The sequence below is a fragment of the Ambystoma mexicanum genome, chromosome 8, assembly GCF_040938575.1.
Source record: "Ambystoma mexicanum isolate Mex_15411 chromosome 8, UKY_AmexF1_1, whole genome shotgun sequence".
Classification (NCBI taxonomy): Eukaryota; Metazoa; Chordata; class Amphibia; order Caudata; family Ambystomatidae; genus Ambystoma; species Ambystoma mexicanum.
The window spans coordinates 1,198,370,116-1,198,382,373 of record NC_090929.1 but is presented as its reverse complement, the minus strand read 5'-3'; positions in this window follow the sequence as shown (position 1 = coordinate 1,198,382,373).

Genomic DNA, 12,258 nt, shown 5'->3' with positions numbered 1-12,258 from the left:
TACACAGGTTGTTCTCTCTGCGTCTTCTTCTTTCTTCCGAGGTAAGAGGCCCTCGGGTAGTCCCAATTTGCATCGGTTCCTCTTTTGACATACAGGTGGGAGAGGGAGAGGAAATCCCAGGATCAGGTGTAGCAGGAAATCCACGCTGTTTTCGACGTTCAGACCGTCGTTCTGAGATGCGGAAGTCCAGCTGAATAACAGTAGACCACAAGTCGGTTAAAGTAGCTGGTCGGTTAACCCTTGCTAATTCATCTTTAAGGTCTTCCCTTAATCCTCTGCGAAAGATGGTGTACTGAGCGTTCTCTTGCCAGCCTGCGTCAGCAGCCACCCGTTTAAAACGGGAGATGTATGACAGAAGATCCGAACTACCTTGTCGAATATCCAGTAACTGTTCACTGGCGACTACCGCAGACTCTTGCCTTTCAAAAGCCGTTTTGAATTGGGCGGTGAACCCGGCATAATCTTGGAGTAAAGGGCTGGCACTGGTCACCAGAGGGGTAGCCCAAGAAAGAGCGTTACCCGTAAGGTTAGAAATTAGAAAACCTATACGGGCTGAGTCGGAGGCATATGTTTGTGGTCTGAAAGTGAAATAGATTATGCATGCCTCCATGAACTCTTTGAATCTAGCTGGAGAGCCATCGTATTTACCGCAGGCTAAGGGCATGGGAGGCAGATCACTCCGGGACTGTTCGAAGTGATCGACACGCTGCCTCAAAGCAGCGTTTTCGGCTTTCACAGCCTGTAATTCTAATGTCACATTCTGCATTGCAGTGAGCAAATCTTGGACCTGTTCCGAAATAGACATTGTGTTCTCTTCTGGGCGTTGCAAACTGTCACAATTGCTGGGATATAACGAAGAATCCTCCAAATCAGATAAATCTATGTCCACCTCCCCTTTCTACTCACCTGTCTCTTCCAGAAGACTTCCTCGTCTGTAGAACTTGTCCTTTGGTTTTTTCTTCTTTGTGAAGAGATACGGTCGTCCGCGGAAAGAAGCCACCCTGATTCCCTGAAAAACAGGGAAGCAGTCGGCCCCTGTCCCGCTGATGCCAGGAAGAGAGGAAAAAAGCAGCCGCTTAAAAAAAACCTCTCACCGGATGTTGTTGTCAGTGCCGGAGGAGTTGACTGGTGAGTCCGGAATGCAGGTGAAAACAGGAAAGTCTTTCCGATGAAGTCAAAGCTGTAGTATAGTCCGGGATAGTAGAAGTTGAAGCAGGAGAATCCCGAGGAACCGGGATGGAAGTATACACCAATGCCAGATACCGGAACGTGATCCGGAAAGCAGGAAGGAATAGAGGAGCCCCGAAAGGCACGGGAACCGATAGAATGGAAAAAATAGGGAAATATAAGGAAAGGGAAGAAGCAGTAGAAAGGAATACTGCTTTAGGTACTGAGTAAATCAGGCAACAGGCAAAAATACTGGAAACACAGTAGCACGGCAACAAAGCGAAAGAAACAAAGTTGCAACGCTCAGACCCCAGAGAGGGGCGTGGTTAAATACGGAAACAAGAGAAAAGGCTAGACCGTTAAACCAGGAAGTGAAAGGAAAGACACACAGAAGAAAAAAGACTAGACCGCCAAACCAGGAAGTGAAAGAAAAAACACACGGAACTTCTAATGGCGCCGCCAACGCCAAGCCTTCCATAAACGCCAGCGACCACCAAAAGACGGCGGCATGACAGTCTGACCCTCAGAGAGTTGGAGGTGGATGAGCAGAGGGCTTGAGAAGCAAAGTGCTTAGGAAGAGAGAGTTAGATGTAGTGTGGTCCCTGGCCCCAGAAAGCCTTGTGGATGATGCAGAGGGTCTTGAACTTGATTCTTGCAGCCACCAGGAGCCAGTGGAGAGATTTCAGGGCTGGGGAGATAAAATCACAGTTTATTTTTTCTATTGCTTTTTTATAATGCGCTTAATACCTGAGTTTGGTTTCTAAGCACGAATCCGGGATTCAAACCACTGTTGCTCTGTATAGTCTTAATTACGAGACCAGCATTTTTTCTCTGTGCTATCCTCCATTCAGTACGCTTGCAGTCCTGTTCCGGATTAGTTAAAGAGGGCGAAGAGTAGAGGCAGTGTTACGCTCACCTGGTCTCTGCGGGGGTGTTGGGGCACGGTTGGAGCCCTCCCTCGACTTGGCTCCCCTGGATCTCCTCTCTCTCCCTGTTGCTGCAGAGCCTGCTGTTTTGGATGCTGGTATTGCCCCTGAGAGAAGATGAGAGGCAATGAGAATGGCGATGTGTCGTGACTTCCCTCGACCCTCTCGTGCCAAAATGAAGTGCGCAAGCGTTTTCCCATGCATGCTCACCTGTTGTGTTGTAATGTTGAGCTATCAGTCCTGCCTCTTATAGCAGGGTCACGTAGAGTAGACCTAGTTGCTTCACTGGTCCGAGGAAGTGTTGATCCAGACCGGCTGTGACCAATCCACTTAGAAGGTAAGTCTTTTGATTATGATTATAGTTTGTTTATTATAATGTCTTTTGTCTTGATCATAAATAGTAATTCTTGCAATGTCTTATCTCTTCCCAATAGGTGTGAAAATGCAGATCAGAGTCGTGGAGCGAATCCGGGGATTCCCCTGAGGATGATGGCGCTCCCAAAGTAGCTGGTAAGTATGCCGTTATGATGGAACTCTAGTCTCAAGTATGGCTGACCAAGCGTTCGTTATCTATATGATTTCTAACCTGTTGTGTTCTTTTTCCCTTTCAGGAGAAGGCCGGCGGCGTAGAGCGAAGCCTGGATGTTCGGCGCAGCTCCGCGGTTGCAGAATGAAGGTACCGCCAAGGAGAAGAAGGCTCCAACTCCGAAAGTGATGGGATGCACGTAAGAGGCGTGCACAGCGATGGAGCGGCTGGAAGAAGGTAAGGTGCACCTACAGCGATGGAGTAGCTGGAATCAGTTAAGAAGCGCCGTCAGCGGTGGAGTAGCTGGATTCAGGTAAGAGGTGTTTCAACGATGGAGTAGCTGGAATCAGGTAAGATACGCCTTCAGCGGTGGAGTAGCTGGATTCAGGTAAGAGGCGCCTTCAGCGTTAGAGTAGCTGGAATCAGGTAAGATACGCCATCAGTGGTGGAGTAGCTGGGTTCAGGTAAAAGGCGTCTTCAGCGATGGATTTAATGGAATCCGGTAAGATGTCTTCAGAGATGAGCAGCTGGAATCAAGTGGATGCACAGGTAAGGACAGCGGTAAGCGTTGCGCTGCAGAAAGCAGAATAACGCAAAGCGGAGGCCCGTGGATGGGTTGACCTTATATAGGCTGGCCCTGGCCCCTCCTTTAGCCCCGCCTAGTGGCTCCACCTTGCCCCTCCCAGGGATTCCTGCACGTGCCTTCCAATGATGTTCTATGGCCACGCCCGGCCCTGCTGCACATGCATTAGGCACAGAGTGTGCAAGGCACACTTTTTCTTGAGCCTGGCGCCAGAGGCGCCAGCACTGGGACCATTTGGACCCTGGGGGTGAGGAAATACTGGACCCTTGTCCAGTGGCCATGACAGGCAGGAAGATTTAGAAAGAGGATGTTGCAGTAGTCCAGCTTAGAGAAAACCAGGGCTCTGGAGGCTCTGATCTTTTGGGAGAAAGTGATAAAAGGAAGAATACCTCGGAGGAGGTGCAGCTGGTTTTGGGACTTCTTAGAGAGGTCCGTGATGTGAGGAGAGAAGGAGAGAAGGAGAGGGTGGAGTCGAAGGTGACTCCAAGGTTTTTTGCCTCTCAGGAAGGTGCAGGATGACGGCCCATGGAGGATTGCCAGAGTGAACATGGGAAAGTGGGACCAGGGATCCAATGAGAAGGATCTTGGTCTTACTGGCATTAAGGCAGAGATCTTTTGAGGCACACTATTCATGAATCATGGATAGACGGTCAGGAATGAGCGATAGAGGAGAGGAGGCAAAGGGGAGCCTGAAGAGAGCTGAGTGTCATCTGCATAACACTGACCGTTAGGAGAGAATGTAGAGAGGAGGTGGACCGGAGGTGCCAAGTAAAGGTTGAAAAGCCAGGGTGAGAGGTTAGATCCCTGTGGAACACCAAACATGGAGAGAGAGGTGGTGGAGAGAAAGGTCCCCAAATGGACCTGGGAGGGTCAATCGGAGAGGAAGGAGGTCAACCAGGCTAGGGCCTGATCCATGATGCCCAGGATGTCACAGAGACGATGGATCAGAAAGTGGTCAGTCCAAGAGAGAGAAGTGGTGAGAGGGTTAGAGAGGGGGACGTCAGAAGAGATGAGAACCTCCAGGGTGTGCCCGGTAGAGTGTGTCAAGCTGGAGGGTAAAATAGAAAAAGAGAGAGAGAGTGTCACAGAGATTGAGAAATATCCCTGAGGAGGGGTAAGAAGCATCCAGCTGGATGTTGAGGTCTCTGAGGGGGATACATTGAGAGGTAGAGGCAAAGGAAGAGGAGGAGGGATCGGGCCCACTCAGAGAGGAAGATAGCGACCAGGCCAGGTGGACCAGGAGAGATAGAGAGCCGGCACACCAGGCATTCAAAGGAGGAGTAGGCCTGAGTAGGAATAATAGGAATAATACCTGAGCTCAGTTTCTAAACACGGATCTGGGATTCAAACCTCTGTTGCTCTGCATAGTCTTGCTTCCAAGACCAGCTCGCTGCCCCTGTGCTATCCTCTGTTCACTCTGCTTGCAGTCCTGTTCTGGATTAGTTGAAGAGGGCAAAGAGTAGAGTCAGGAAGATTTAGAAAGAGGCTGTTGCAGTTGTCCAGCCTAGAGAGAACCAGGGCTATGGAGACATTGAGCCTTTGGGGCAAAGTGAGAAAAGGAAGAATACCTCTGAGGAGGTGTAGCTGGTTGTGGGACTTCTTATAGAAGTCTGTGATGTGAGGAGAGAAGGAGAGGGTGGAGGTGAAGGTGACTCCAAGGTTTTTAGCCTCGCAGGAAGGCACAGGATGAGGGCCTAAGGAACGAGGGAAAGCAGGAGCAAGGGTCCCAATGAGAAGGATCTTGGTCTTACTGGCATTAAGGCAGAGATCATCGGCGGGACACCATTCCTGAATCGTGGATAGACAGTCAGGAATTAGCGAAAGAGGAGAGGAGGCCGAGGGGAGCCTGAGGAGAGCTGATTGTCATCCGCATAAGACTGAACATTAGAAGAGAACATAGAGATGAGGTGGGCCAGAGGTGCCAAGTAAAGGTTGAAGAGCCAGGGTGAGAGGTTAGAGCCATGTGGAACACCAAATGTGGAGAGATAGGTGGTGGAGAGAAAGGCCCCCAGTTGGACCTGGAAGGGTCGATTGGAGAGCAAGGATATCAACCAGGCTAGGGCCTGATCCACTATGCCCAGGATATCAGGGAGATGATGGATCAGAAAGTGGTCAGTCCAAGAGAGAAGTGGTGAAAGGGTTAGAGAGGGGGATGTCAGAAGAGATGAGAACATCCAGGGTGTGCCCGGCAGATTGTGTCTGGCTGGACAGTAAAATAGAAAGAGAGAGAGTCGCAGAGATTGAGAAAGATCCCTGAGGAGGGGTTAAAGGCATCCACATGGATGTTGAGGTAGGTCTCTGAGGAGGAGAAATTAAGAGAATGAGGCATGGGAAGAGCAGCAGAGATTGACCCACTCAGAGAGGTAAATAGCGACCGAGCCAGGTGGCCTGTAAGTGCTGGCCACAATAAGGGATAGGCCAGGAGAGATAGAGAGCCTGCACACCAGACCTTTAAAGGAGGAGTACGCCTGAATAGGAATGACTGAGGCATGGATCCACTCAAGGAAGATCAGGGCTACCCCACCTCCTGGAAGGTTAGTTCTGGGTTTGGAGCGGATCTTGTAGCCACCAGGGAGGTGAATGTCAAAACTTGTGACAGAGCTGGCCATGAACCATGTCTCGGTGAGACCGAGGACATCCAGATCAAGTTCTTTGAGGAGTCTGTAGATGTTGTAGGCGTATTTGACAGCAGAGCGAGAGTTGAGAGTAGCGACTTGGTACAGATTGCCACATTTGAAAGACTTCTGTGGAGGGGTACAGGCATGAGGTGCACCCTGCAGAGGTGGTAGAGGGGCCTGAGAGTGGACAGATAAGGAAGAACGAGATGGCAGAGTAGCCAGAAAAGATGAGGAGGGTGCCAAAGAGGTATCATAAGAGGGAGGTGGCGGTGGGGTCAGAGGGGTGTAGGTAGGAGTAGCAGGAGAAGGAAGGAACTTGATAAGATGTGGGAGGAGATTGGGCTCAGGGCCCTGGACCAAGATGGTGCCATTTATATAGACATTAATGGTGGTCTTGGAGGAGTGGAAGGGAGCCAGGAGGGCCTCCTACCAAGTGCCACCATTAATTGGAAAAGAGGAAAAAGGGAGACAACAGAGATCATATGTGTCATGATCTCTGCTTCCAAAAGGTCAGGGTTTTCCCAACTCCCTTGGAAGCAGATCCATAACCCAGGTTCCGAGTGCCAACCAGTCCCAATTGGGACCTTTTGGACCCAGTCCTGGCGCCAGTGGCACCAGGCTCATAAATATGCCCAGTCCCAGCGCTGGAAGCGCCGGGCTCATAATGCTTGGGTGGACTTACCTGCAGCAGACCATGCTGCTTACTTGCCTGCCAGTTGAGCCTCTGATCCTCTTCTGTTTGGAACTACTTTTCCTGTTGGGTGGGGCTGGAGCCACTCCCTAGATTCAGAACACTGGAACTCTTCTGGAAGGCAGGAACTCTTTTTTTACCAGGAACTCTTTTCTTACTTAGGCGTGGCTGTGGAAGGAGACACCTAAGCACTACAGGAGGCTATTTAAACCACACCCGGTGGATGAATCTTGCTTTGCGTTATTCTGCACCCTCTGCAGCAGAACGCTCATCGTGTCTTCTGCATCCGGTCCTGGGCCTAAGGAAAAAGGCTTACCATCCTGAATCCAGTCTTCAGCAACACCTATAAAGACAAGAAAGAACAGGTTAGCATTCCGGCATCTGAAAGGCAAAGGCTTACTTACTCTTCGTGCGCTCCGGAGGTCTTCACACTGCATTCCGGCATCTGAAAGACAAAAGCTTACCAACTCTTCGCACGCTCCGGAGGCCGTCGGCGCTGCATCTCGCATCTGAAAGACAAAACAAGGTGCGTTTAAAGACATTGGGGAACTTTAATACTCACGTGCCATTACTCCTTTCCACATCTAACCCAGTGGGTATCCCGGCACCCTGCAGCCGCTCCGAACTTGTACCTGCAAAATAAAAAGACAGTTAGAGCGCTTTGTGAAGCTGGCAACAAGCGCTTACTTACGTGCTTCCAGGCGCTTCTATTCATCACACGGGCTCCATCTTCAACTCACTTCAGCCCGTCATCCGCCATCGCCGGAACCCTGCAAAACAAGAGACATCATTATTAAAGACTTTAAAGACATTTGAGTTACTCGAAACTTACCGTTCGTGCAGTAAACGACGGACAGCAGTCCTCTGAAGTCAAGAGGCCTGCGCTACCTATCCAGTGAAGAAACTGGCTACAGCACCCTGCCCCGAGGCAGATGGAGAGCTCGGCATTCACTTACCTAAGGTGAGAGCATTAACCTGTGGGGGTCTACAGGAGAGGAGAAGAGGAAAGAGATAGGGACACCCCAATAACCCCAGTTCATTAACCCCGTATTTTCTATCTGCAGACATCTTACTCTGCACGTCAGGCATACAGGGCACAGAGGTCCAGCCCAAAGAGCCAATCGGGTGCTGCACATCACCTTTGAAGATACGGTAGTCGCCCAGTCAAGACCGGCGCCTCTGCGAGAATCAGGTGAGCGTTACAGAACGCAAAGCCTACCGCAAAACTCTCGCCCAGGCGCTATGGAAACCTCGGATACTGACCACCTAGCCCAGTTACTTGGGGAACTAAGGGCAGAAGTGCATGCAGCTCGTCAGGAAACGAACGCTCTAAGAAGGGAACTAATTATTTCCAAGGAGAGAACAGATGATCTTGCTAGACAATTGCTACAGTCACAAGCCGGACAGACCCCGCTACCCGCATCAGGGGCAAATCTTCCTTCAACATCCTCTATGAATCCAGTGCAGATCAACCTACCTGGGAATGTACCTCTGGCTCCGCCCGAACGATTTTCTGGTGACCCAAAGAGGTTTGCGGTATTTATCAATCAGTGCCGGTTGCACTTCTTATGCCGGCCAGCAGCCTTTCCAACTGATCAAGCTAAAGTAGCTTTTGTACTTTCGTACCTTAGTGGCAATGCGGCAGACTGGTCGATCCCTCTAGTTAATCAAGATGATCCGGTTCTCCATGATTTTCAAGCCTTTCAGCTTAGTATGGAAAAACTGTTCGCAAGACATGCACAGGGGCAGGCCTTGGACAATGAGCTTCTTTCGTTGCGACAGGGTAATCAAGACCTTTTGGCTTATATTGCATCTTTCAATAGACTAATAGTGGAAACTCAATGGCCTGAGGACAAAAGGATTACGCTGTTTTATAGAGGTCTACGTGGAGAGCTCAAAGACGTTTTAGCCCAAGTAGTGAATCCCCCACAAGACTGTTCGGATTATATAAACTTGGTCGTTCAAATAGATCACAGACTGCAGAACAGGAAGGCCGATCGTTCCAAGTTTGATGCTCGAGTATTTTCCAAACCGCCAACTCCTTCCAAAGGAGTAGACTCCGGGGAACCCATGCAAATAGGGGGTCTGAAAGGTCCTCTAACACAAAGGGAGCGGGAAAGGAGAAAACAGTTGCAATTATGCCTATATTGTGGAAACTCAGGGCACTTTCTTCGAGACTGTCCGGTGAAACCTGCCAAGAAGGCAGTAGGAGCTGCAGTTACCACAGTTACAAACTCTGAGCAGGGAAACGACCTCGCCCGACAAGAATAGAGGTCCTCTTGCCGAGCGTGAAAACCAGTTCCGTGACCTCGCATTTCGTGATACCTATGGTCCTCATTAGCCCTGATAATCCGGGTCGATTACATGCAATTGAAGCTTACGTCGACAGCGGTGCCATCGGCAATTATGTGGATCATGAAATGGTTTTGAGGATGAATCTAACTCTTTGTCCCAAGGCTGTAAAGGACGTCATTACTATGGTGGATGGTACGGAGATAGCCTCCGGGCCAGTAACGCACACCACTCAAGAGGTGACGCTAGTAAGTCAAGATGGACACCATGAGAAGATCGTGTTCGATGTGATCAAGGCCCCTCAGTTCCAGATTATTCTAGGAATACCTTGGTTAGAGAAACACAATCCTCTGATCGATTGGCGAGCAAGAACGGTCCAGTTTCCAGAATGTGTCTCTACGTGTCACCCTCCACCTGGTGTTGCACTGGCAGCAATTTCTTCAGAGACTCCCCAGTTACCTCCCGAATACCGAGAATACCAAGATGTTTTCCGGAAGGAGCAGGCTAACTCTCTACCGCCTCATAGGTCTTATGACTGCCAGATAGACCTGATACCTGGATCTACTCCTCCTTGTAGTAGAATTTATGCCCTCACCGAGCCTGAGAACCTTCACCTTTGACAATACCTGGATCAATACCTGGCAAATGGGTTTATTCGTCCCTCCAAGTCCCCTGCCTCTTCAGCTTTGTTCTTCGTTCCAAAAAAGGAAGGAGACCTTAGAACTTGTATTGATTATCGCTCCCTGAACCAGATCACCGTTAAGAATAGATATCCGTTACCTTTGATCCCTGAACTCCTGGACCAAGTCAGAAAAGCATGCATATATACAAAGCTGGATCTTAGAGGAGCTTACCACTTGGTACGAGTAAAAGAGGGCGATGAATGGAAGACGGCCTTCCGCACCAAGTATGGGCTATTTGAATATCAGGTCATGCCCTTCGGACTTTGCAATGCCCCGGCCGCCTTTCAATATTTTATGAACGATGTCCTCAGAGAGCTCATAGATGTGTGTGTTGTTGTTTACATCGACGACATTCTCGTTTATTCTTCATCGGAATCTGAACATCGGAAACACGTGAAAATGGTCCTCGAAAGATTGCCTCAACACAAACTTTTCGCTAAGTTGGAAAAATGTGTTTTCAACGTGACTGAAGTTGAATTCTTGGGATTCATATTATCTCCTGGCGGAGTGCGTATGGATTCAAAGAAGGTCGATGCAGTTCTCAAATGGCCATCACCATCCTCCGTAAAAGGTGTGCAAAGCATGTTAGGCTTCGCTAACTTTTACCGCAGGTTTATCCCCGAGTTCTCTCGAATAGTCCAGCCCATCACTGCCTTGTTAAAGAAAAACAAACGTTTTGAATGGTCTACCGAGGCGGAACAAGCTTTCCAGGATTTGAAGACTAAATTTATCTCTGCACCAATCTTAAAACACCCTCGCCCCGAACTCCCCTATATCGTGGAAACTGATGCTTCAAGCCTTGCCAATGGGGCAGTTCTATCACAAAAGGACCCGGTAACCAATCAGTTGCATCCCGTGGCATTTTGGTCCCGCAAATTCTTGCCTCCTGAAGTCAATTACACGATTACTGACAAGGAACTTCTGGCTATCAAGTCTGCCTTTAAGGCTTGGCGGCATTATCTGCTGGGGGCCCGACACACCGTTACTGTGATTACGGATCACCGAAACCTGCAATATTTGAAAACCGCAAAAGCCCAATCCTCTAGACAACTCCGTTGGGCATTATTCTTTGCCGAGTTTGACTTCATAATTACCTATCGACCTGGTACCAAGAACGGTAAAGCCGATGCCCTTTCTCGGATGGGAGTGGAAGAACACTTGATCAACCCTAAACCTGTACCAATCATTCCCGAACAAAGAATTCTGGGTGTAATCACCACAGAATCCATAGAGGAAGTTAAGGATAAAGCCAGGCAACTTGTAACTCCAGCAGACATACGGAATTGGCATCTGCAGGGAAAGGACTTTGCAGTAAAGGACAACTTATTGTATTTCCAAGAACGATTATACCTACCCAGCACAGATTTACAGAAAAAAGTAATCTCTTGTTATCACGACTCTTTAATGGAAGGTCATCCCGGTATAGCCAAGACCTCAGAAAAGATCAAGCGCTACTTCTGGTGGCCATCTTGGAAAAAAGATATCAGAGACTTTATAATGTCCTGTGGAGTATGCGCCCAAAACAAGAGTCAAAAGGAAAGACCGGCAGGCCTCTTACGCCCTATTGACATCCCACCTCGCCCTTGGCATACGCTTTCTATGGACTTCATCACCGATCTACCTCCATGCTCCGGATACAATACGATTCTAGTAATCGTGGACTTATTCTCCAAGATGGCGCATTTCATTCCGCTCAAAGGCTTGCCAACAGCAGCAACTCTGGCCCGAGAATTTCTCGAAAACATCGTCCGACTGCACGGTTTTCCTTCGGTTCTAATTTCGGATCGAGGTAGTCAATTTATTTCTCATTTTTGGCGAAGTTGCTGTCGGTCGGCTCAAATTGATGTGAGACTATCGACCAGTCACCACCCTCAGACCGACGGACAAACCGAGAGGACCAATCAAACTCTGGAACAGCATTTACGCTGCATGCTGCAACAAACTGAAAAAACTTGGAAAGATATCCTTTGGATAGCCGAGTATGCCTACAATAACTCTGTCCATTCGGGAACTGGGAAAACCCCGTTTTTTCTTTTGTACGGCAGTCACCCTAGAACCTCGGAGTTGGATCCCCTCCAAGATCTTGAAACACCAGCAGTAGACTACCTGCATTCTACAATCACCCAAGCCTTTAAGGAAGCTGTTTCTCACCTTCAAAGGGCTAAAGAACAATACAAGAAAGGAGCAGATCAACATCGGAAGGAAGCCCCTCACTATCAAGTAGGGGATCAAGTCTGGTTATCCACCAGATATCTATCTCTAAAAGGGCCACGCACATTCAACCCAAGATACCTTGGTCCCTATTCCATCACTACCATAGTAAACCCAGTAGCGGTCAAGTTGGACTTGCCCCCGCACATGAAGATACATCCGGTCTTCCACGTCTCTCTATTAAAACCCGTGCAACCTCAAACCCGACTAACCAAATCTCCAAAACCTATCCTAGTTGATGGAGAACTCGAGTTTGAAGTCAAAAGCATTCTGGACTCCAAGATCTCCAAATCTAAACTATTCTACCTAATTGACTGGAAAGGCTACGGCCCCCAAGAGAGATCCTGGGAACCTGCTGAATATGTCCACGCTCCTCGCCTAATCAAAAGATTTCACCGAACATTTCCTGACAAGCCAAAACCCCCGGAGAAGCCCGGTTTGGGAGGGGCCTTGAGGGGGGGTACTGTCATGATCTCTGCTTCCAAAAGGTCAGGGTTTTCCCAACTCCCTTGGAAGCAGATCCATAACCCAGGTTCCGAGTGCCAACCAGTCCCAATTGGG